At 39.8% G+C, this 24,782-nt stretch overlaps 1 protein-coding gene across 6 annotated transcripts in view; it reads left to right on the top strand.

Moving 5' to 3' along the window:
- The first annotated feature begins 1,214 nt into the window (after positions 1 to 1,214).
- ECT2L (epithelial cell transforming 2 like) overlaps positions 1,215 to 24,782 on the top strand; it is a 116,876-nt gene continuing 93,308 nt past the window's right edge. For all 6 annotated transcript variants that reach the window (XR_005218044.1, XM_037844205.1, XM_037844207.1 and 3 more), the window contains exon 1: positions 1,215 to 1,343. The gene's annotated coding sequence lies outside the window, so the exon portion shown is untranslated. The remainder of the gene's footprint in view (positions 1,344 to 24,782) is intronic.

Genomic DNA, 24,782 nt, shown 5'->3' with positions numbered 1-24,782 from the left:
CAATTGCTGGATCGAAGGATAACTCTATATCTAGTTTTCTAAGGAACTGTCAGACTGTCTTCCAGAGTGGCTGAACCATTATACAGTCCCATCAACAATGAATAAGAGTTCCAATTTCTCCACATCCTCTCCAGCATTTGTAGTTTCCTGTTTGTTTAATGGCAGCCATTCTAATTCAAAATCAATTTTTGAACATTTTCATTACTTCAAAAATAAATATAATTTTAAAAATTAAAAAAAAAACAAGAATAAAAATACAGATAAAGACACCCAAAACATCCCACCCCCATCCCCCTTATTTTTCATTTACTTTTTGTTCCCATTTTTCTACTCATCTGTCCATACACTGGATAAAGGGAGTGTGAGCCACAAGGTTTTCATGATCACACAGTCAAACCGTGTATAGTTATACAATCATCTTCAAAAATCAAGGCTACTGGATTGCAGTTCAACAGATTCAGGTATTTCCTTCTAGCTATTCCAGTACACTAAAAACTAAAAAGGGATATCTAAATAAGGCATAATAATTATATAAGGCATAAAGAATGCCCTCCAGAATGACCTCTCCACACCATTTGAAATCTCTCAGCCACTGAAACTTTATTTTGTTTCATTTCTGTTCCAGCTTTTGGTCAAGCAGGCTTTCTCAATCCCAGGATGCCCGGTCCAGGTTCAAACCCTGGAGTCCTGTCCAACATTGCCAGGGAGATTGTACACCCCTGGGAGTGGGAAGGTTTGTTTTGTTCTGTTTTTGCACCTCCTTTACAATGCTAAATTGGAAATAAGCATTAAACGATTCTGAGGGTTTGCCAAAAACAAATAGGTAAAGAGTAAGCAACTCCCCGGCGCCTGCCCATCCCACGGCCTTAGGATCGCTGGGTTTGAGCCAAAGCCCAGTGGAGACAGGGCCCAGTCTCTTCTAGGGCCACGCTCGGCGCCCCGGGTCTGCTGGGGGGCGAGGCGGCTGGAGCCCCCGAGCCCGCTTCCCACCGCGGGGTCTCTGGAGGGTGGGGAGGGGCCGGGGCTGCAGCCCTGGGAGGTCGCGCCTGGGGGGAGTGGGGCGCGGCCGGGCGCGGCTTGTTGTGGGGTCTCCATGGAGACGCACCGCCCGCGCCCCGCGCCTCCGCCGGGCAGGTCCCGCCCAGCCGGGCCTGGGACCCCGACCCCGCCCCGAGGCAGCGCCCGCGCCCTGGGCTCTGGCCGGCTCGGCCTCTCCGGGCAGCTCGGGAACCCCTGGGTGGCGCGGGCGCGGGGCTCGCGGTTCCTCGGGAGGACCCCCAGGCGGCTCGGGGAGCGGCAGCACCCGGCACGCGGCGGGCCAGGCTGGACGGGGGCTCCGGCAGGTAAACGCCTCTCTCCGCCGGGGCAGTGGTTTGGGGTGGGCAGGAAGCCGAGGTGTTGCGCACTGTGGGAAACGCTGGTTTGCAAAGGCCCCCAAACTGGCTCTCTCCAGTCCGCGCTCTGCCACCTCGCAGCCTCTTCCCAGCTAGGGCGTCCGGAGGCGCGGAGATGGAGAAATTCAGAGCATCAATGCGAATGCAGTTGGTGGGTGTAACTGCACATCTCTAAGGGCGAGCTGCTAAGATTTGAGGACTAGGGCAAACAGTGAAGACAGTGATACTTCTGAATATGTGTCTTCTAACAGTACCAAAGCTGTGCTTATTTATGCCTCTTGCCAGAACTCTCGGGACAGAATATCCCGTCATCTGTGTTACAGTTCAGAGCTAGTTGTTTTCAAGCCCATTTCAGTCTGATTTGGGGTCACTGGACACCTATACTCCTAAAGAGCCTCAAAAATCATGCTCTAAAAACCATCATTTCACTGGGAGAAAGTGGGATTAGGCGCTTGAAAGTTTCAGAACACAGTGACAGGTTGCTCTTCCTGGATCATTTAGATAATTCACTTGCTTCTTGTTAATGGCTTGAATTTTGTTGCTTTAAACCTGAGTATGAGTGAACCTGTCCAACATTTGATAATGTCTGGATTTTACTACAAGTACTGGCGTTTCCTAATACCCCTGGTGCTATCAAAAGCACAGACTTCCTCAAAATGTGCTGTTATTTTCATTACCCTTTATTTATCTGTGCACTTAATCAAAATTATATGCCTGTTGTTGTGCATAATAAATGATTTTGTATATGTCCTGAATGTAGCACGTCTAACTTAATTGGAGGTCTTTTCTTAGTTTTTCCACTACTCACTCTCACTTTTCCTCCACTCCAGTTTCCTTTTGCAATCTCTAGAACCAGACAACCTCTTGGGAGGTGTATGTGTAAGGAGTAGAAATTTAGATAATCAAATAAATGAATCATCATACACCTTGCAGGTGCGTATTGCAACAGAACTCTGTAGAGGCCTGTGCTTGTGAATTTTCCCAGTCGCCTTGCCAACCAGGTGGAGCAGGACCCGTGCTGGCCTAGTTCCCTGGCCACTTGGTTCTTGGGATGTACCCAGCCCACTCCACCCTTCGTGTGTCCTGAGAGTCACGCAGTCATCTATTCCCTTCATCTGGATTTGGTCGTCAAACACAGCATTTTTTTTTTTTTTTTTTTTTTGGTAAGCCTAGAGGTGATGGGATCACTATCTGAGTTTCTCATGAATATCCAGGTTATAAATGATCCTCAGCCAGGAAATGGAAATTTTGTTTCCAAATTGGTCAGTAGCAGTCATGCATCAGATTCATGTATCAGATTATAGTCACACTTCAGGAAAAATACCAGTATAATTTTTAAGCTGTTAGCCGATGACTGCCTGAGTGGCGTGGGACAGTTCTCAGGACTGTTTTTTTCCTCTGCAGTCTCCTCTCGGGGTGAGGGTGGGTGCCCAGTGAGCTAGAGTGTGGGAAGAGACCACCAGTGCAGCGCCAGGCAATGGCCACGCAGACAAAACCCACATGTGAAAGCCAACGTTCCTACTTCCCCTCTTCCCATTTTGCTTTTGTCACTTCATATGTGTGCTGAGTGGAATCCAGTTACAAATGGGAAGAGCCACAGATCCAGGTCGCCTATTTAATTCCCTTCTTGCAGTAAACTTTAGAAACCTCTAGAGCCTTTGTTTTCCGGAGTGAGGTAAGGAGGCCCGGGCTTGCGTTACCCACCCTGGGGTATCAGGGCAAGTTCTGGCCTGCTCCAGGGACTCACGATACTGTCAGTGAGGCTTCCTTTCCACTAGGGGGCGCCACTGTATAGGAACAAGGTAATCGTAGGTTCTGAAGGAAGAACCTCACCGCGTGGTATTTGGGCTTTTGGAGAGAGAAGGCATTCAAAAAATGAAAAATGGATGAGAATTTGCATTTTTTTTGTTTTTTTTTTTCCTGTTTTCCAAAATGGGCGGCTCTTTATAATCCATTTTTTAATTGTGAAATGTAACATATATACATAAGTGTGATAACTTTCAAAGTACGATTTAACAAGTAGAGAGCAAATTTCAAAGATTTTTATGGGTTACAGTTCCACAGTTTCAGTTGTTTCCTTCTAGCTATTCTAATACCCTAGCAACTAAAAAAAATTATATAAGATTCAGTGTTCGTAATTCTTTGTTAAATCCTGCCTTGCCTGTTTCTACCCTTTCCTCTCCTCGCTGTCTCCATCTTCGGGAGTGTTTAGGCAGAGACCACCCTAACTTGTTCATATTGAAAGCGGGGGTCAACATTATGGGGTGGGGGGCTGCATCTGGTTGTTGTTCTTAGGCTGTTGCCTCTGGGTTTTAGGACTTGTCTGGCATAGGAACTCTCGTGGATTTAATTTTCTGAGAGATAAACTTAGTGAGTGAAAATTTTATAGAATCTCAGATAGGAACCTAGGTATTTTGGAACTACTATTGGTAAGGGCTTGGCATACTGTGGCCATTTGAGACACCGAGCTGGAGCTTGCATAAAAGAAACCTCCAGGATAGCCTCTTGACTCCGTTTGAAATCTCTTAGCCACCGTAAACTTATTTTATTTCCTTGCTTTTCCCCCTTTTGGTCAAGAAGGCATTTTCAGTCCCTCAATGCCAGGACAAGGCTCATTCCTGGGAGTTGTGTCCCACATTACCAGGGAGATTCACTCCCCTGGGAGTCACGTCCCACATAGGGGGGAGTTAATGAATTTATTTGCTGAGTTGGGCTTAGAGAAGGAAAGGCCACATCTGAGCAACAAAAGAGGTTCTCTGGAAGTGCCTCTTAGGCATTATTATAGGAAGGCTTAGCATCTCATTTACAGCCCTAAGCTTCACAAGAACAAGCCTCAAGATTGAGGGCTTGATTTATTAAGAAAGGGGTTCCTAAATTCACATAGCATATATTCTGTCCAAGACAAACAATCAGTGTCTCACATTATCTTCACTTAGTTGTACAATCATCATCACTCTCAATTTTAAACAATTATCATAACACAAAATATCCCAGAGCTCTTAGCCACTAATAATTCATCTCTAGTATTAGTGTAGTGCTGGTAGGGTACTCCTATTAAATCTAGTCTATGATATGTAATGGGTGGCTTTTCCACATACTACTCTGTTGTTAACTCTTCGTACCGGTGTCATACCTTAGAAATATATCATGCAAACACTTATTTATATTTGTAGTGCTACTCTGTGGGTTATATACCTATAAACAATGACTTTCAATCATGTTTGCCTTCAGTGCATCACTGATACTTATAATCCCATTCATGAATTATCACCACCCCTGTCCATCCCCATACCTTTAAGTTCACCCTCGTCATCGTGTCTATAGATATTAGGTTATCATTCCCCCTTCCCTAGCTTCTATCTCTAGGTCCCCTATATTCTACATTATTGTTCATGGCGTTTATAGTAGTGGTAACATATAATATCTCTCCTTTTGTGTCTGGCTTAATTCACTCAGTATTATGTCTTCAAAGTTCATCCATGTTGTCATATGTTTCACAACCTTGTTCTTTCTTAACTGCTGCCCACGATTTGTTTATCCACTCTCTGTTGAAAGACACTTGGTTTGTTTCCATCTCTTAGCAATTGTGAACAATGCCACTATGAACATTGTTGTGCAAATATCTGTTTGTGTCACTGCTTTCAGATCTTCTGGGTATATACCAAGAAGTGAAATTACTGGATCGTAGGGTAACTCAATATCTAGTTTTCTGAGGAACCACCAAACTGTCTTCCAGAGTGTCTGTACCATTATACAGTCCCACCAGCAATGAATAAAAGTTCTAATTTCTACACATCCTCTCCAGCATTTGTAGTTTCTTGTTTGTTTAATGGCAGCCATTCTTATTGGTGTGAGATGATATCTCATTGTGGTCTTGATTTGCATCTCCCTGATAGCTAGTGAAGATGAACATTTTTTTCATATGTTTTTTAGCCATTTGTATTTCCTCTTCAGAGAAATGTCTTTTCGTATCTTTTGCCCATTTTATAATTGGGCTGTTTGTACTATTGTCCTTGAATTGTAGGATTTCTTTATATATGCAGGATATCAGTCTCCTAACAGATACATGGTTTCCAAATATTTTCTCCCATTGTATTGGCTGCCTCTTCACCTTTCTAACAAATTCCTTTAAGGTACAGAAGCTTTTGATTTTGAAGAGTTTTTTTAATATATTTTTTTCTTTTGTTGCTTTTGCTTTGGGTGTAAGGTCGAAGAAGCTATCTCCTAATACTAAGATTTGAAGATGTTTCCCTATATTATCTTCTAGGAGTTTTATGATACTGTCTCTTATATTGAGGTCTTTTGTCCACTTTGAGTTAATTTTTGTATAGGGTGGTAGGTAGGGGTCCTTTTTCATTCTTTTGGATATGTATATCCAGTTCTCCTAGCCCCATTTATTGAAGAGGCTATTCTGTCCCAGTTCAGTGGATTTGGGGGCCTTAAAAAAAAATCAGTTGACCATAGATCTGGGGTCTATTTCAGAACTCTTGAATCAATTCCATTGATCAATATGTCTATCTTTGTGCCAGTACTATGCTGTTTTGACTACTGTGGCTTTATAGTAGGTTTTAAAGTCAGGAAGTGGTAAGTCCTCCCACTTTGTTCTTTTTTAGAATGTTTTTAGAAACTTGAGGCCCATTTCCCTTCCAAATAAATTTGAAATCTAGCTTTTCCTTGTCTGCAAAGTAAGTTTTTGGAATTTTGATTGTAATTGCATTGACTCTGTAGAACACTTTGGGTAGAATTGACGTCTTAATGACATTTAGCCATCTTATCCATGAACACGGAATATCTTTCCACCTTTTTAGATCCCTTTTGATTTTTTTTTAGTAAAGTTATGTAATTTTCTGTGTAGAGGTCTTTTACATCCTTGGTTAAGTTTATTCCTAGGTACTTGATGTTTTTAGCTGTTATTGAGAATGGAATTTTTTTCTTGAGTGTCTCTTCAATTAGGTCATTTCTAGTGGGTAGGAACATTACTGACTTTTGTGCATTCATCTTGTATCCTGCCACTTCACTGAATTTATTAGCTCAAGTAGCTCTGTCATCAGTTTCTCAAGATTTTCCAAATATACAATCATATCATCTGCAAATAATGACAGTTTTACTTCTTCCTTTCCCATTTTGATGCTTTTTATTTCTTTTTCTTGCTGGATTGCTCTGGCTAGAACTTCTAGCACAATGTTGAATAATAGTGGTGACAGTGGGCATCCTTATCTCACTCCCAAACTTAGGGGGAAGGCTTTCAGTCTCTCACCATTGAGGACTATGTTGGCTGCGGGTTTTTCATATATGCCCTTTATCATATTGAGGAAGTTTCTTTCAATTCCTACCTTTTGAATTGATTTAAAATATGACATACAAATCAAATATTTCAAACTGTATAAATAAAATTCCAGAAAAAATGGCATGCTTTTGTTAAGCCTTATAGCCCTGCCTGGAGAAATGCACCCAGATTTATGCAGGAAAGAAACAGTTAAAATTTAAGTATCTAGTAACATCTATTTAATAAACACTCTGGAGATAAAATGAATGCTGAATTTTGTTGAATGCTCTATGTCCATTGAGATTATCATTTGATTTTTCCCTTTCAATTTGTTAATGTGTTGTATTACATTGATTGATTTTCTTATGTTGAACCATCATTGCATGCTTATGTTGAACCAGCATTGCATGTTGTGATGTATGATTCTTTTAAAGTGTCTTTGGATTCAATTTGCAAGTATTTTGTTGAGAATTTCTGCATCTATATTCATTAGGGAGATTGGCCTGTAGTTTTCCTTTTTTGTAGCATCTTTATCTAGTTCTGTTATTGTATTGATGTTACCATCATAAAATTAGTTAGGTAATGTTCTTTTTTCTTCAATTTTTTGAAAGCTTTTCAAAGTCAGTTGTTTTTGGAAAGTTTGGTAAAATTCCTCTGTGAAGCCATCTGGTCCAGAGCTGTTATTTGTAGGAAGCTTTTTGATAACTGATTGGATCTCTTTATTTGTGATTGGTTTGTTGATGTCTTCTGTTTTCTAGGCTGTTCATGTATTTCTAGGAAATTAATCATTTCCTCTAAATTGTCTAGTTTGTTGGTGTACAATTGTTCATAGTATCCTCTTATGATTTTTTAAAATTTCTTTAGGATCCACAATAAGTCCCCCCTTTCATTTATGATTTTATTTATTTGGATCTTCTACTTTTTGACTTTGTCAGTCTAGTTAAGGGCTTTTCAATCTTGTTGATCTTCTCATAGAAAAAATTTTGGTTTTATTTATTCTCTCTGTTTTTTTTCCTCCATATCATCTATTTCTGCTTTAATACTTGTTATTTCTTTTCTTCTACTTTCCTTTGGGTTAGTTTGCTGATAATTCTCTAGCTTCTTCAGTTATTCTGTTAGTTCTTTGATTTTAGCTCTTTCTTCCTTTTTAATTTATGCATTTAAAGCTGTAAGTTCCCCCCCTCAGCACTGCCTTTGCTGTATCCCATAGGTTTTGACATGTTTTGTTCTTGTTCTCATTCATCTCTAGATATTTAGCAATTTCTCTTGCAATTTATTCTTTGGCCCACTTGTTGTTTAGAAGTGTGTTGTTTAATCTCCACATATTTGTGAATCTTCTGGTTTTTTGAAGGTTATTGACTTCTGGTTGCATTCCATTATGATCAGAATAATGTCAATCTTTATAAATTTATTGAGGCTTGTTTTATGCCCCAGTATATGATCTATCCTGGAGAACATTCCATGCGTGCTAGAGAAGAATGTGTATCCTGGTAATTTGGGATGTAGCACTCTATATATATCTATTAAGTCTAATTCATTTATTATATTGTTCAGGTTCTCAATTTCCTTTTTGGTCCTCTGTCTGGTTCTTCTATGTATGGAAGAGGGTGGTGTCTTTAAGTCTTCCACTATTATTGTGGAAACATCTATTGCTTCCTTCAGTTATGCCAGTGTTTGTCTCATGTACTTTGAAGCACCTTGATTGGTGCATGAACATTTATTATTGTTATTTCTTCTTGGTGAATTGTCCCTTTTATTAATATATAGTGTCCTACTTTGTCTCTTATGACATCTTTGCATTTAAAGTCTATTTCATCTGATATTAGTATTGCTACCCCTGCTTTCTTTTGACTGTAGCTTCCGTGGAATATTTTTTCCATCCTTTCACTTCCAATCTCTTTGTGCTGCTGGTCTGAGATAAGTCTTTTATAAACAGCATGTTGATGGTTCATACTTTTAAACCCATTATTCCAATCTCTGTCTTTTAATTGGGGAGTTTAATCCATTCATATTCAATGACATTATTGTGAAGGCAGTTCTTGAATCAACCATCTTATCCTTCAGTGTTTATTTGTCAGAGCTGTCCCCCCCCCTTTTTCCCCCTTTAAGTTTCCTTTACTAATACTCTTAACTTCTGTGCCCTTTCCAGACCTCTCCCTCCTTTCTCTTTTTGTCAGTCAGTAGAATTCCCTTTAGTATTTCTTGCAGGATAGGTCTCTGTTAACAAATTCTCTCAGCATTTGTTTGTCCGTGAAAATTTTTAACTCTCCCTCAATTTGGAAGGAGAGCTTTGCTGGATAAAGAATTCTTGGCTGGCAATTTTTCTTTTTCAGAAACTTAAATATGTCACACCACTGCCTTCTTACCTCCATGGTGCCCACTGAGTAGTCACTACTTAGTCTTATGTGGTTTCCCTTGCATATGGTGAATTGCTTCTTTCTTGCTGCCTTCAGGAGTCTCTCCTCTTCAGCATTTGACAATCTGATTAGTATATGTCTTGCAATGAGTTTATTTGGATTTATTCTATTTAGAGTTCCTTGGGCATCTTTGATTTGCATGTTTATGTTGTTTAGAAGGGCTGCGAAGTTTTCCCCAACTATATCTTCAAATACTCTTCCTAGGCCTTTGCTCTTCTCCTCACTTTCTGGGACACAAATGATTCTTACATCTTTGTGTGTCATGTTTTCCATCATTTCCCTGAGATCCATTTCAAATTTTAAAATTTTTTTCACCATTTATTTTTTGTGCATTCAACTTTCAATTGTCTAGTCCTCTAGTTCACATATTCTTTCTTCTGCCTCTTCAAATCTGCTGTTGTGTGTCAATTTGATTAACAGTATCATTATTTCCATAAGTTTTGCTATTTTTAATTTACTCTCTCAAATCTTCTTTCTGCTCTTCTAGAGTCTTCTTGATGTCCCTTATGTCCTTTGCCAACCCATAGTTTTTTTTAATTCTGAATCTTAGTGTTTTATTTTATTTTTTTAAAATTCAATTTTATTGAGATTGTTCACATACCATACAATCATCCAGAGTGCACAATCAATTGCCCACGGTACCATTATGTAGCTGTGCATCCATCACCACAATTATTTTTTTTTTCAATTTTTAGAACATTTTCATCACTCTAGAAAAAAAATAAAAACAAAAAATACTACTCAAATCCTCCCATACCCCCAACCACCCCCCCTCCATTATTGACTCATAGTATTGGTGTAGTACATTTGTTACTATTGATGAAAGAATGTTAAAATACTAACTGTAGTACATAGTTTGCAATAGGTATATTTTTCCCTCTATACCCCTCTGTGCTGATTTGAGTGTATTATGTCCCCCAAACGCCATTATCTTCAATGTAATCTTGTGTGGGCAGATGTATCAGTTTTGATTAGATTGTGATTCTTTGATTGTTTCCATGGAGATGTGCCCACCCAACTGTGGGTGATGACTCTAACTGGATAATTTCCATGGAGGTGTGGCCCCACCCATTCAGGGTGGGCCTTGATCAGTGGAGCCATATAAATGAGCTGACAAACAGAAAGAACTCAGTGCAGCTGTGAGTGATGTTTTGAAGAGGAGCTACAGCCAAGAGGGACACTTTGAAGAAAGCATAGGACTGCAGATGAGAGACAGTTTGAAGATAGCCATTGAAAGCAGACCCTTGCTCCAGAGAAGCTGAGAGAGAACAAATATCCCAAGTGCAACTGAGAGTGACATTTTTGAGGAACTACAGCCTAGAGAGGAATGTCCAGGGAGAAAGCCATTTTGAAACCAGAACTTTGGATCAGACGCCAGCCACATGCCTTCCCAGCTAACAGAGGTTTTCCGGACACCATTGGCCATCCTCCAGTGAAGGTACCCGATTGCTGATGTGTTACCTTGAACACTTTATGACCTGAAGACTGTAACTCTGTAATCAAATAAACCCCCTTTTATAAAAGCCAATCAATCTCTGGTGTTTTGCATTCCAGCAGCATTAGCAAACTAGAGCACCCTCTATTATTAACTTTCAGTTATAGTGTCATACATTTGTTCTAGTTCATGAAAGAGATTTCTAATATTTGTACAGTTAGTCTTGGAAATTGTCCACCAGAAGATTCACTGTTGTTTACATACCCATATATTAACCTCCAACTTTCTTTCTGGTGACATATGTGACTAAACTTTCCCTTTCTACCACATTCACACACCATTCAGCACTGTTAGTTATTCTCACAATAACATGCTACCATCACATCTGTCCATTTCCAAACACTTAAATTAAACCTAGTTAAACATTCTGCTCATAATAAGCAACCACTCCTCATTCTTTAGCCTCATTCTATATATGGTGACATATTTCATGTCTATGAGTTTACGTATTATAATTAGTTCATATCTGTGAGATCATACAATATTTGTCCTTACATATCTGACTTATTTCACTCAATATAGTGCCCTCAAGGTTTCTTCATCAACCTGTTTTTTTTAAGACAGTTTTATTCACACACCGTACATTCCATCCTAAGTAAACAACCGATGGTTCCCTGTATAATCACATATTTATGCATTCACCACCATCACCACTATCTATATAAGGACATCTCCATTTATTCCACAGAGAAGGAGGAAGAGTCAAAAAAAGGTAGAAAGACAAAAGAAAAAGAAAGAAAAAAAATAACAGCTAGAAAGCAACAAAAGGAAAGATGGAATTAAACTAAAGTACAATAAAAGAGTCAGATGACATCACCAATGCCAAGAGTCCCATTCCCCTCCCTTATATCCCCCACTTATAAGCATTTAGCTTTGGTATATTATCTTTGTTACATTGAATGTTTCTGTTAACTATAGTCTCAAGTTTGCATTGATTGTGTTTTCCCCCAATACCACCCCATTTTTAACACCTTGCAAGCTTGACATTCATTTGTTCTCCCTCATGTAAAAACATAGTTGTACATTTTATCACAATTGTTGAGCACTCTAGGTTTCACTGAGTTATACAGTCCCAGTCTTTATCTTTCCTCTTTCCTTCTTGTTTCCCACATGCTCCTAACCTCTTTCAACTATACTCACAGTCATCTTTGTTCAGTGTACTTACATTGTTGTGCTGCCATCACCCAAAATAGTGTTTCAAACTTCTCACTCCTGTCTTTTCCTATCTGTCTGTAGTGCCTCTTTTAGTATTTCCTGTAGAGCAGGTATCTTGTTCACAAACTCTGTCATTGTCTGTTTGTCAGAGAATATTTTAAACTCTCCCTTATATTTGAAGGACATTTTTGCCTCATATAGGATTCTTGGTTGGAGGGTTTTCTCTTTCAATATCTTAACTATATCACACCACTTCCTTCTTTACTCCATGGTTTCTATTGAGAAATCTACACATAGTCTTATCAAGCTTCCTTTGTATGTGATGGATCACTTTTCTCTTGCTGCTTTCAGGATTCTCTCTTTGTGTTTGATGTTTGATAATCTGATTATTAAGTGTCTTGGCATAGGTCTATTCAGATCTGTTCTGTTTGGGGTACACTGCTCTTCTTGGATCTGTAATTTTATTTCTTTCATAAGAGGTGGGAAATTTTCATTGATTATTTCCTCTATTATTGCTTCTGCCCCTTTTCCCTTCTCTTCTCCTTCTGGGACACACATAACACATACATTCATGCACTTCATGTTGTCATTCAGTTCCCTGAGATGTTGCTCATATTTTTCCATTCTTTTCCCTATCTGTTCTTTTGTATGTAGGATTTCAGGTGTCTTGTTCTCCAGTTCCTGAGTGTTTTCTTCTGCCTCTTGAAATATGCTGTTTTATGTCTCCATTGTGTTTTTCATCTCTTGCGTTGTGCTTTCATTTCCATAGATTCTTGCCAGTTATATTTTCAAACTTTTGATTTCTAACTTATGTTCACTCAGTGTTTTCTTTATATCCTTCATCTCTTTTGCCATATCTTCCCTGAACTTGTTGCCTTGGTTTTTGAATTGATTTAGCATATTTCTTTGAAAATCTGTAATTGATTGTTTAATTAAAGTGAAACAATATGTCAACTGTATCTTAATTGAGGTGTAAGTTTGTTCCTTTGACTGAATCATATCTCCATTTTTCCTAGTGTAATTTGTAGTTTTTAGTTGTCTAGGCATCTGGTTTCCTTGGTTACCCCAATCAGATTTTCCCAGACCAGAATGGGTTCAGATCTCAAAATGGGTTTATATACAGTGTCAAGTTTCTCTGAGGGTGTGTCTTGGAAGATTGACAGATTTTTCTTTGAGGCCTCCAGCTATTGCAGGTGGTGCCTGTCAGCCTGTTGCTCCCGACTGGTGTAAAGAGGTGTGGCCTCTTTAATTCTTAGCTTAGGTTGTTTCTGTTTTGGCTGTTTTCCCCAAGGCCCTGGGGTCTGAGTTCTTAAGGGAGGGCCAGCACTAGAGCTGGGCCCCAACTCTTTCCTCTTAGGGAAGATATACCCCCTAGGGAGTTATCTTCTGCACTTGAATTACTTCTTTGTCTCTGACTCTGTTAACTCCACCCCTGTCTGGGTCAGAGTGCTGAGAACTGAAAATGGCGGAGGCTCTTTCCACTGAGCCAGTCAGGTTGAGAGAGAGAAAAAGGGAAAGAAAGCCCCCTTTTCAGAACCAGTCCATGGATCCCCAGTTTCACTTGTTGGTTAGAGAGAGCACCCAGTCTTCTGGGCTCCCTTTCCCGGGCACAGGCATTTTCTCGCTCTTCAAGGTCAGTCATCTCTAAAAGCCTCTGCATTTTTCTTTCTTTTTTTTTTAATTAATTTTTTTTTTCTGTTAGCCCCACATCCTCTCCACTGGGAGTGGCCTCAGAGTATTTTGTTGCTTGTTAGGGGTTTGTCTGTGTTTGTAGCTTGTATTCAGCAGTCCACATTTATTAATTAAAACCCCAGTTGGAGCTAGGCTGAGCTATATTTGCTTGCTCTGGGAATGCTGCTTTCTCCCACAGTGAGGTGTTGCACTTCAGCCTGCCATGGGGGAGGGGTCTCCCGGTGCGGTTCCGCAGTTTTTACTTACAGATTTCATGCTGTGATCTCAGCCATTCCACCCAATCCAGATGGGTGTACAATGTGTGGACAATCACAGTTGTCCCCCAGCAGTTGTTCCAGATTATTTACTAGTTTTTCCTGGTTGTTTATTATTTGCTCCAGGGGACTAGCTAAATTCATCACCCTTCTATCCCACCATCTTGTCCCCTCTTAGAAGTTGTTTTAGAGATTTGTGTGTATTTCTTTGATTAATTGCTCCAAATTCTGTGTCTCCTCCAGCTTTTTAATTTGGTCATTTGGGTTGTCCATATCTTTGTTTCTTCAAGTGCTTTATGATTTTCTGTTGTTGGCCTCACTGCAGTTGCTTATCTTGATAAGGTTATTTGGGATATGTAGGATTATTCAAATGTTTATCTATAATTTGGCAGAGCTACAGCTTGGCGGAGTGCACTTTCTCTGTCCTACAAACAGATGGCACTCTTGAGCCATCTCTTACTCTCAGGCCAGCTCTCCCCCAATTTTGCCTGTTACCTAGGCAGGGTCCAAACCATATGGAAATCCAATTAGTGTACCGGATCTCTATGTGCACTTAGGACTGCCAGTCCTGTGGGAGGGGGGCAGGCCCTGTGCAGTTTGGCAGGGATACCACTCCAGGGCACAGTGGTCCCTTTATCTAGTCTTTTTTATGGGGGAGAATTTTGCTCTGCCTCTCCTAATCCATCATCTTCCCTGAAGTCCACCTCTGAGGGCTGGCCTTGCTGGGCTCATGAATATGCAAAGAGGCAGCAAGCATTGGAAAATGCACACCCTTCAAGAATTTGATTTTGTATCATTAGGTTTTTAGTCTTTCTTGGTAGAAGTTAGTGGAGATGGTCATACAGTGAACATGGTCCCCAGAGAGTACTCCTGTCCCAGAGGTCCTTCTCGCTCAAACCAGGACCCTGAAATACTTCCTTTCTTCCAGCTTCCTGATGTCATGAAAGCCTCAGCTGTCAGATCTCTGTATTGATTCTGGTTCTAAGCTTACTTACCACATAACAGTGGAAAATACTAATAAGAGGATTTCACAGTAAGCAGGTGATATATTGTCACAGGTATTGAATTCTAATCATTGGGGAAGGAATTTTGCTTTTCCTTTGCTAGTAACTTGCTTTTCATGCCTTGCATTTGGAAAATGGGTATATGTGAACAATTATTCATTTAGTCACTCAGCAAATACTGACTTCCCATTCTGTGCCAGGCACCAAGTGGGGGGCAGCCTCGAGAATGGCTCCCAGTGACCCCAGCCCCATGGATTCACACCCTGAGAATCCCGCCCCCTTTATGCTTCTCATAACACAGGGCTGGCAAACTCTCGGTCTAAAGGGTCAGATATTAAGTAATTTTGGCTTTATGTTCCATATGCCCCTGTTGCATTTACTCAGCTCTGTGTTGTAGCATAAAGGTAGCCATGGACAATATGTAAATGAATGGGACAGCTGCATTCCCGTAAAACTTTATTTACAAAAACAGGTGGTGGGCCAGATATGGCTTGCTAGCCATGTTTGCTGACTCCTGTTCTAATGAATAGAAAATAGCAAAGTGATGGCACATCACCTCGGAAATCCCATTATAGAAGACATGGCCTCTGCCTGGCCAGCCCTCTCTTGCTCTCTTGCTTGCTCTCTTGGGTGGAAGCCAGTCACCATTTTGCAAGCAAAGCTATGGAGGGGCCCCCCTGGGAGTGGGCCTCTGACTAACAGCCATGGGGAACTGAGGCTCCTCTTCCAGGCTTGAGGTGCTCACAGCCCATTGTGCATGGCTCTCAACGGGGACCTGGCCCAGCTGTGCCTGAATTCCTGACTCTCAGAAACTGTGAGACAATAAATGGGTATTATTTCCAGCCACTGATTTTGGGGTGATTTGTTACACAGTGGTAGCTATCTTATGGAGCCACTATTTGGAGGACTATAAAATGCTGGAATAAAAGAAAAGCTCTCCATTGGAAGTAGTGATTGCCAGCATGCCACTTCTCCCTGAGCTGACCGGCTAGTCAGGCAAGTTGATGTCTTAGATAGTGTAAATAATCATGTGGAAATATGTAAATCTTGTGGAGTATATATAATGTGCCGGTTTGAATGTATTATGTCCCCCCAAACGCCATTATCTTTGATGTAATCTTGTGTGGGCAAATGTATCAGTGTTGATTAGATTGTAATTCTTTGAGTGTTTCCTGTGGGTGATGACTCTGATTGGATAATTTCCATGGAGGTGTTGTCCCACCCATTCAGGGTGGGTCTAAATTAAATCACTGGAGCCATATAAATGAGCTGACAAACAGAAGGAACTCAGTGCAGCTGAGAGTGACATTTTGAAGAGGAGCTACAGCCAAGAGGGACACTTTGAAGAATGCACAGAAGCTGAGGAGAGGAGCTACAGATGAGAGACAGTTTGAAGACGGCCGTTGAAAGCAGACTTTTGCTCTGGAGAAGCTGAGAGGACAAACGCCCCAAGAGCAACTGAGAGTGACATTTTGAAAAGGAGCTGCAGCCTAGAGAGGAATATCCTGGGAGAAAGCCATTTTGAAACCAGAACTTTGGAGCAGATGGCAGCCAGGTGCCTTCTCAGCTAACAGAGATTTTCCAGACACCATTGGCCATCCTCCAGTGAAGGTACCCTTTGTTGATGGATACTTTATGGCCTTAAGACTGAACTTTGTAACCAAATAAACCCCCTTTTATAAAAGCCAATCTGTTTCTGGTGTTTTGCATTCTGGCAGCATTAGCAAACTAGAACATATATACACAGACACACACATATATATACAAGCATACATATACACATTCCTGCATACACACATGTATCTGTGTCTGATGTGCTGTGCTCATGTATTTAAGCCCACCAGCAGAGACAGCTACTATTCTTTCTGTAATGTTCTGCTCATTGTGGAACTCAGTAATCCCCTACCACAGAGGATAAGAATTTTGAGTACTTAACAAAAATCCCCTATGTTGGCTCTTGGAGGGATTTCATATGACAACAGCTGGATATCATATGAAACCAAGGATGATTTTGATATAGTGTTGATTTAGAAGGAGGTACTTAATTTTCCACATTGCCATGAGGTTTTTATCTGAATGACACATTATTAGACTGTAGTTTGCCAAGACGCATCATTGCCTAGCTTTGCACATGAGGACACAGAGGCTCACATAGTAAATTACTTCAGTTCTCCAATTTGGGGCTTAGAGTGGGGATTCAAATCTGTCTCATACTACCTTTCTGTCATATTTCTAAAATGTATTTTATTATGGTACATGTCTTTCCAATATATTCATTTAGAAAATGTGCTTCTGTCTCACTGGATTGTAATAAAAGTAGAGGCACTGGAGATGTTTGTTTCATTCTCGAATTCTTCAGACTCTCCGTTAAGGTTTACTTCAGTACTGCAGGCCACACTGTTCTCTCTGTGTTGGAATTTATAGGAACAGGGTTGGAAGAGACCTGAGAAGTTTCTGGTGCTTGAATCCCAGCTGGACCATCACTGACAAGTGGCCATCCAGCTTGCATCTTAGCATCTCCAGTAGTGGATGTGATATCCAGAGTCAGCGAGAGCTGCTGAAGTGACTTTTCTTTTCCTGTGCAGGGAGAGCCAAAATCTGCCTCTCTGGCATTACCCATCATTCTTAATTTTGTGTTCTGGGGATTCACAAACCATGTGCAACTAATTTTGTGTAGATGAAGAGCCTTCAGACAATTGAGGCGTGTGTGTGGTGTGAGGAAGGGGCCCAATTTATTTTCTTTCTCCATTTCTCACTTGTTTAAAAAACAGATAATCTGTTTCTGTAAATGGTAAAATCCATCCTTTCCCTCTTTGACCTGTTATCACTCAAATGTCCCTATGTGCTTGGGTCTATTTTGGACATTCTCTGCTGTTCCACTGGCTATTTGTGCCCACCCTAATACCACATCCTATTACTACAGCTTTATAGTAAGTCTCAAGATCTCGAAACACATCTCCCATGTTCTCCCAGACTGTCTCGCTATTTCGGCTCTTTAAACCTCCACAGACATTTTGGAATCAGCTTTTCCAGTTCCACACAGTCACCCACACAATATCTTTTGGGATCTTGATCGAGACTGCGTTGAATCTGTCAATCAATTTGAGAGACTTAGTCACTTTACTGTGTACTGAGTCCTCCAAGCCTTGAATAACATACCTCCCCCCTTATTTAGATCTTTCAAAGTGTTTTTTTCAATAAAGTTTTGTAATTTTCTTTAAAAAAATTGCACTTTTTAATTTGATTCTTCCTAGGTATGCAATAGAGTTTGATGCTATGTAAATGATATCTTTTTAAAACTTCTTTGTTGAAATAGAAGATGTAGAAAACTATGCAAATCCTAAGTGTGCATCTCACTGAATTATAAAGTGAACTCACCTGGGTTCCTCTGCTAGCGCAGCACCAGCTCCCCAGAATCACCACCCACGTCCCTCCCAATCATTGCCCTCTCTTTCCTCCCCAAAGGGAGCCACCCTGTCTTCTGACGTTATAGTGTAGAACTTTGTATAAATGAAACCATGCAAATGTATTAGTTTGTTTCCAGTTTCTTTTTTCAACATCATGTATGTGTGAGTTGTGAGTAGCAGTAGATTGCTCATTTTACAGATGTAGAGTATTCTGTTACATGAAGATATGGCAATACATTTACCCATTCTACTGTTGATAGCTGCTTGGGGTGTTTCCACTTTGGAGCTACATGATGCAGCTGTGAACAGTCTTAGGATCTGATCCTTATGGGCACACATTTCTGTTGGCTCAAGTGTATGCATATGTTCAACTTTAGGAAATAATGCAAAATATTTCAAAGGAAGCATACGAACTTAACACTCTCACCAGCTGTATATGAGTTCTGGATGCTCAACGTTCTCACCAATACATGCCTCTGTCATCTGGGCTGGATAACAAACCGTCCCAAAATTGAGTAGCTTGAAATAAGAATTGTTTATGATATTTCCCAGTTCTGTGGGTGGCTGGGGTCATCCAGGCAGTTTTTCTGCTTTATGTGGTAGGCTGGGGTCACTCGTGGTTGTTGTCACCTGGGAGCTCAGCTGGAACTGGAGTATCCCAGATGGCTTCACTCATGCAGGTGGTGCTTTGACTGGGGTGGCTGAAAGAGCTGGGTGCTGGCTCAACCCCTCTCTCTCTCCACGTGGTCTCTCCTTATATGGCAATCTAGCCCAAGCTTATTGACACGGCAGCTGGTTCCCAAGAGTGCAAAAATAGAAGCCATGGGTCCTCTTAAGGCCTAGGCCCAGAAGTCACATCATCACCTCCACTGTTGGTTCAAGCAGGTCAGTGTGAGCGCCAATTCAAGGGGAGGGAGGGGGATGGACTCCGCCTCTTGGTGGGAGAAGTGTGTGTGCCTGTACTGGCGTGGAAGCAATTCCTGGCCGTCTGTACAGACAGTGCACCACATTCCAGCCTCTGGCCACAACAGTCCACATGTCTTTCACATACGGAATGCATTTACCCCGTCCCAAGCCACCTGGAGTCCCACCCAGTTCATCCAGTTGTGGTATCAAGTTTGATGTTCAGTCTTGTGATCTGCATCCGTTCCAGCTGAGAGTGAGGCTACCTGTCTGTGGCTCCTCTGGAGACAGTGAACTTCCAAGACATAGGGAAAGGCTGAGAATTATCAAAATCATCAAAACCTGGTCCCTTTCAGGTTAACAGGGCTTCCCTTAATTTACCTCTTTCCTCTTCTATTTTACTAAAGGCAACGTGAAGAAACCAGGTGGCAACTTTAGCACTTTGCTCGGAAATCTCCATAGCTATGTAACAAGATTTCTCTTAAACAAATTTTGCTTTCCAAATAACTGTGGAAGACTTCACTGAGTTTTTTTGCCACAACATAACAAAGATTTCCCTTTCTCCACTTCCCAATAACGTGTTCCTTACTTCTGAGCCCTCACCAGTAGCATATTCAATGTCCATATTTCTACTAATAGTTTGCTCAAAGCAATTTAGGCTTTCATTATCATTCTTCTCAAAATGCCTCCGGCCTCTGCCAACTGCCCAGTTCTAACTCCACCCCCACATTTTTAAGTGTTTGTTATAGTAGCACCCCACTTCTGGTACCAAAATCTATATTCATTTCTTATTGATGTGTAGCAAATTTAGCAAAATGTAGTGGCTTAACACAACACACAGTTATTGTATCTCACAGATGCCATGATTGTGAATCTGGGCAAGACGTACCCTTGTCCTCTGCTCAGGTCTCACAGGGCTGTTCTCTAGGTGTCGATGGGAGCTGCAGTCTCATCTGAGGCTGGGTCCTCCTCCAGGCTCTTGCGGGATGTAGACAGAATTCAGCTCCTACATTCGTGGGACTGAAGCCCTCATCACCTAGGGGTCACCTGTCTCCATAGGTGGGTCACAAAATGGATGTTTGCTTCTTCAAGGCCAGTGGGAGAACCTCTCTCCATCTATGAGACGGAGTCTTGCATGAGGTCATGTAATCATGGCAGTGAGGACCCATCACCTTCGTCATATGATGTGACCTAAGCAAGGAGTGACCAGCCCATCACATTCACAGGTCCTGCACACACTCAAGAGGGGGAGGGGTTATGCCATGGTACAGGAATCTTGGGAAGCATCTTACAATTCTGCCTACCACATCCTCCATTCCTACAGTGAGTAAGGATAAGATTTGGTCAGATGCTCTTCTGTATCTATTGATATGATCATATGTTTTTCTCCTTCAATTTGTTAATGCATGGTCAGTTCACATTGTTTCGTTTTTGAGTGTTGAACCAATCTATCCAGGATAAACCCCTTTGAGTTGCTAATCTTTTGTTAAGGATTTTTGTGGTTGTGCTCATTAGGGGTACTGGTCTGTGATTTTCTTTTCTTTTAATGTCTTTGTCTGGTTTTTGTAACAGGAATGGGTTATCAGAGTTTGACTGACCTCTTGAAAAAATTTTTTAATTGAGACACAATTTACTTACCATTAAATTACCCTTTTAAAGGGTAAGGATACACCCAAAGGTTGTCCAACCATCAGCTCTATCTAATTCCATAAAATTGTCATCAACCCCAAAAGAAACCCCGTGTCTAACAGCAATCACCCCTTATCTCCCCATCCCCCAACCCCTGCAACCATTAATCTACTTTCTGTCACTATGGAGTTGCCCATCCTGAACATTCCATATAAATGGAATCATACACTATACAGCCTTTTGAGTGAGGCTTCTTTCACTTAGTATCATGATTTCAAGATTTATTTGTTTTGTAACATGTATCAGAACTTTATTCTTTTTATGGCTGATATGTTCCCATCTTAAATAGTTAGGAAGTATTTACTCCTCTTAAATTTTCTTAATGAGTTTATGTAAATTGATATTGTTTTTTCCTTAGCTATTTGTCAGGATTCATTAGTAAAATCATCCTGGTCTGGAGTTTTTTTGATGGGAAGATTTTTAATTACAGTTTAGATTATGTAATAGATATAGGTGCATTCAGATTTCCTCTTTCTTTTGAGGCAATTATGATAGTTTCAATCTTTCAAGGAATTTGTTTTATCTAAGTTATTGCATTCATTGGCATAAAGTTATCTGTAACATTAGCATATCATTTAACATTTGTGTGACCTGTCATGATTTTTCATTTCTGATATTAATTTGTGTCTTCTCTTTTTCCCTTGTTAAATATAGCTAGAAGGTTGTCATTTTTACCAGTGGTTTAAAAGAACTAGCTTTTGGTTTCATTGATTTAAAATTTATTTTCTTTGTTTTCTGTTTTGTTGGTTTCCATTCTTAAATTTATTATTTTCTTCCTTCTATGATTTTGCTTTTCTCTTTCTTGCTTTTTGAGGTGGAAGCTTAGACAATTGATTTAAGCCCGTCCTTCTTTTCTAATATAAGCATTTAAAACTGAAAATATCTTTCTAATCATTGTTTTAGCTGCATACCACAAATTTTGATATGCTGTGCTTTAATTTTCATTCATGAGAAGATATTTTCCAGAAGACCTTGTAATTCTTTGGCCTATGGGCTAGTTACTAGGGTTTTGTTTAATTTCCAAATATTTTAGGATTTTTGAGATATCATTCAGATATTGATTTCTAATTGAATTCCATTATGGTCAAAGAACATAATCATTTCAATCATATTAAATTAATAAAGACTAGTTTTATGGTCCATCTTGGTGAATGTTCCATATATACTTTAAAAGAATGTGGTTTTGCTCTGTAGGGGTAATGTTCTATCTTAGTTGGGTCGAGTTGTTTGATAGTGTTCTCAAGTTTTCTATATTTTCACTGATTTTCTGTATATCTTTATATTAATAACTCAGAGAGGATTGTTGAAATCTCCACTTGTAATTATCAGTCTCTTTATCCTTTTAATTCTGCCCATTCTGTCTCATGTATTTTGCAGTTCTGATATTAGGTGCATATACATTTAGATTTTTTTGTTTTCTTGATGAATTGACTCTTCATCATTTTAAAATATCATAGTCTTTGTAATGAAGTCTACTTTGTAAGTAATTAACATAATCACTACAGCTTTCTTATGATTCTATATTACATATGTTTTTATATTTAAATTAGATTTCTTATAGATAGTATTTAGTTGGGCCTTGCTTTTATATCTAATCTGACAATCTCTGATTTTTATCTGAAGTGTTTAGACCATTTACTTTAATATTATTATTGCTGTAGATGAGAGTAGATCACCATCTTGCTATTGTTTTTTATTTATCTCATCTATTCTTTGTTCCTTTCCCTCCCTTTACCTGCCATCATTTGCATTGTTTCAGGATTTTTTATTATTCTACTTTATCTCCACTCTTGGTTTATTAGATCTCTCTCTGTCTCACTTTATGAATGGTTGCTCTAAGGTTTACAATATGCATCTTTAACTTATAACAGTCTAACTTTAAATAGTATTTTACTAATTCACATATAATGGTATACTTTTACAAGTATACCATTGTTGTTGTCACATCTTTTATTTCTACAGGTGTTATAATCACAGGATACTTTGATTTTTTAAACAGACAATTATATTTTTCAAATTTAAAAGTGTTTTTAAAAATTCATTTCTTTTTACCCACATATTTACTTTTTCTGGCTTTGTTTGCATAGATCACAAAGTTTCAAACTTGTGTCTCTTTCCTTCTGCCTGAAGACTTTAAAAAATATTTCTTATAACTTGCAGCAACTCCTCTAATCTTTTGATTTTCTGAAAGTCTTTATTTCACCTTCATTTTTTTTTTTTTTTTTTTTTTAACATTTCAAAGAGACCATAATCACCTTCATTTTTGAGTGACATTTTCTCTTGATACAGAATTCTTGGTTGAGAGCTTTTTTTTTCTTTCAGAACTTTAAATAAGTCAATCCATTGTTTTTATGACTTGCATACTTTTAGATAAGGAATCTTTGGTAATTCTGACCTTGGTTCTTCTGTCTGCTTTTGTTTTTTCTAATTTTCACTGACTTTAAGTAATTTGATTGGATGTGTTTTGGTGTGTTTTTCTTTGCTTTTATCCAGTATATAGTCTTTGAGCTTCTTGAGTCTGTGTGTTCATGGTTTCATCAAATTTAGAAAAATTTCAGCTATTATTTGTTCAAATATTTTTTTCTGCTTCTGCCATCATCTCCTCTCTTTTGAGCATGTATATTAGACCATCTGATAATGGCTGACAGGTTACTGAGGTTCCATTTATTTTTTGTTCAGTCTCCCTGTCCATCCCCCAATCTGTTCTTCAGTTTAGATAGTTTCTATTGCTTTTGTCCTTAAGTTCCATTTCTCTCATAATTGTATTCATGTTTTCTTTTAAGTCCTTAAGTGTATTTATAATATTTATAATTTTATTTAAAGTACATGTCTGCTAATTCCATTATCTCTGTCATTACTGCATCTGCTTCTATTGACTGCCTAGGAAAGTTTATATTGGATGTTGGACATCATAAAAAATATGTTGTTGAGTGTTCGGATTTTGTTTCTCTTACTTTAAGAGTGCTGAAGTGTGTTTTGGCAGGTAGTTCCATTATTGGGGGATGGGGTTGACCCTTCCCAGGCTTGTATTGTAGCTTTGTGAAGGTGGGTTCAGAGTGGCCTTTTTAGTGCTACTACCAGGGCCTTGCTCTTTTGCTGACTCTACTGATTGCTTCTGTTCAATGAGCTTTCTACTCTGGGTGGATAGAATTAGAGCACTTTCCTAGTGGAAACTGAATACCTTATAGCTCCCCTGCATTTATTCTTTGCCTGGTTTTATTTTGCACATGCACAGATTCCTATTCAACCAAAGACTCTAGGGGATCTATATTATGCAGATTTTTGGAGATCTTTCTCATTCCTCTCCTGTACATTCCCCTGAATATTCCAGATGCATAACCTCCTGAAGCACCAGTTTCTGCATCTTCAGCTCATCCAGAGCATACAGTGTTTGGGTTTCCCCTTTTTGAGCTTCAGTCCACAATTTCCTCCAAATAGAAGGTAGGGCTGTCATGAGACTCATCTCATTTCTTCTCCTCTCTTTGGGACCAGTCTTTAAATGCTTGTTGTCCCAGGGTCTTAAAAAAGTCATGTCATGTATTTTGTCCAGTTGTTTATAGCAGGAGGACACATTTATATTCATGGCCAGAGGTGGAAGTCCTGTTAACTCACACATTTTTATTGTTCTTTTTTCTTATTGCATCTCTGAGCTTCTGCCAGGACTGCTGTAACAAATACCACAGCTTGGTTCGCTTGAAGAGAAAGTTACTGTTTCACAGGCCTGGAGGCTAGAAATCAAGGGGTCAGCAAGGTCCTGCTTTCTCCGAAGTCTGCAGATTTCTGGTGTGACATGCTGGCAATCAGTCTCTGCCTCCATCACCTGGCCATTTGTCTCTTTCTGTCTCCTCCTGTGGCTTCTGTTTTCAGGTATGTTCCAGTTTGCTAAAGCTGCTGGAATGCAATATACCAGAAATGGGTTGGCTTTTACATGGGGATTTATTAGCTTACAGATTTATAGTTCTAAGGCTGTGAAAATGTCCCAGTTAAGGCATCAACAGGATGACATCTTCTCTGAAGACCAGTTATCCTGAGCTTGGGCTCCTCTGTCAAATAGCAAGGCACATGGCGACACCACTGGTCCTCTCCTCCTGGGTTTCATTGCTTCA

Source organism: Choloepus didactylus, chromosome 7 (assembly GCF_015220235.1).
Source record: "Choloepus didactylus isolate mChoDid1 chromosome 7, mChoDid1.pri, whole genome shotgun sequence".
Lineage (NCBI taxonomy): Eukaryota > Metazoa > Chordata > Mammalia > Pilosa > Megalonychidae > Choloepus > Choloepus didactylus.
This window is presented reverse-complemented; position numbering and strand designations above follow the sequence as displayed.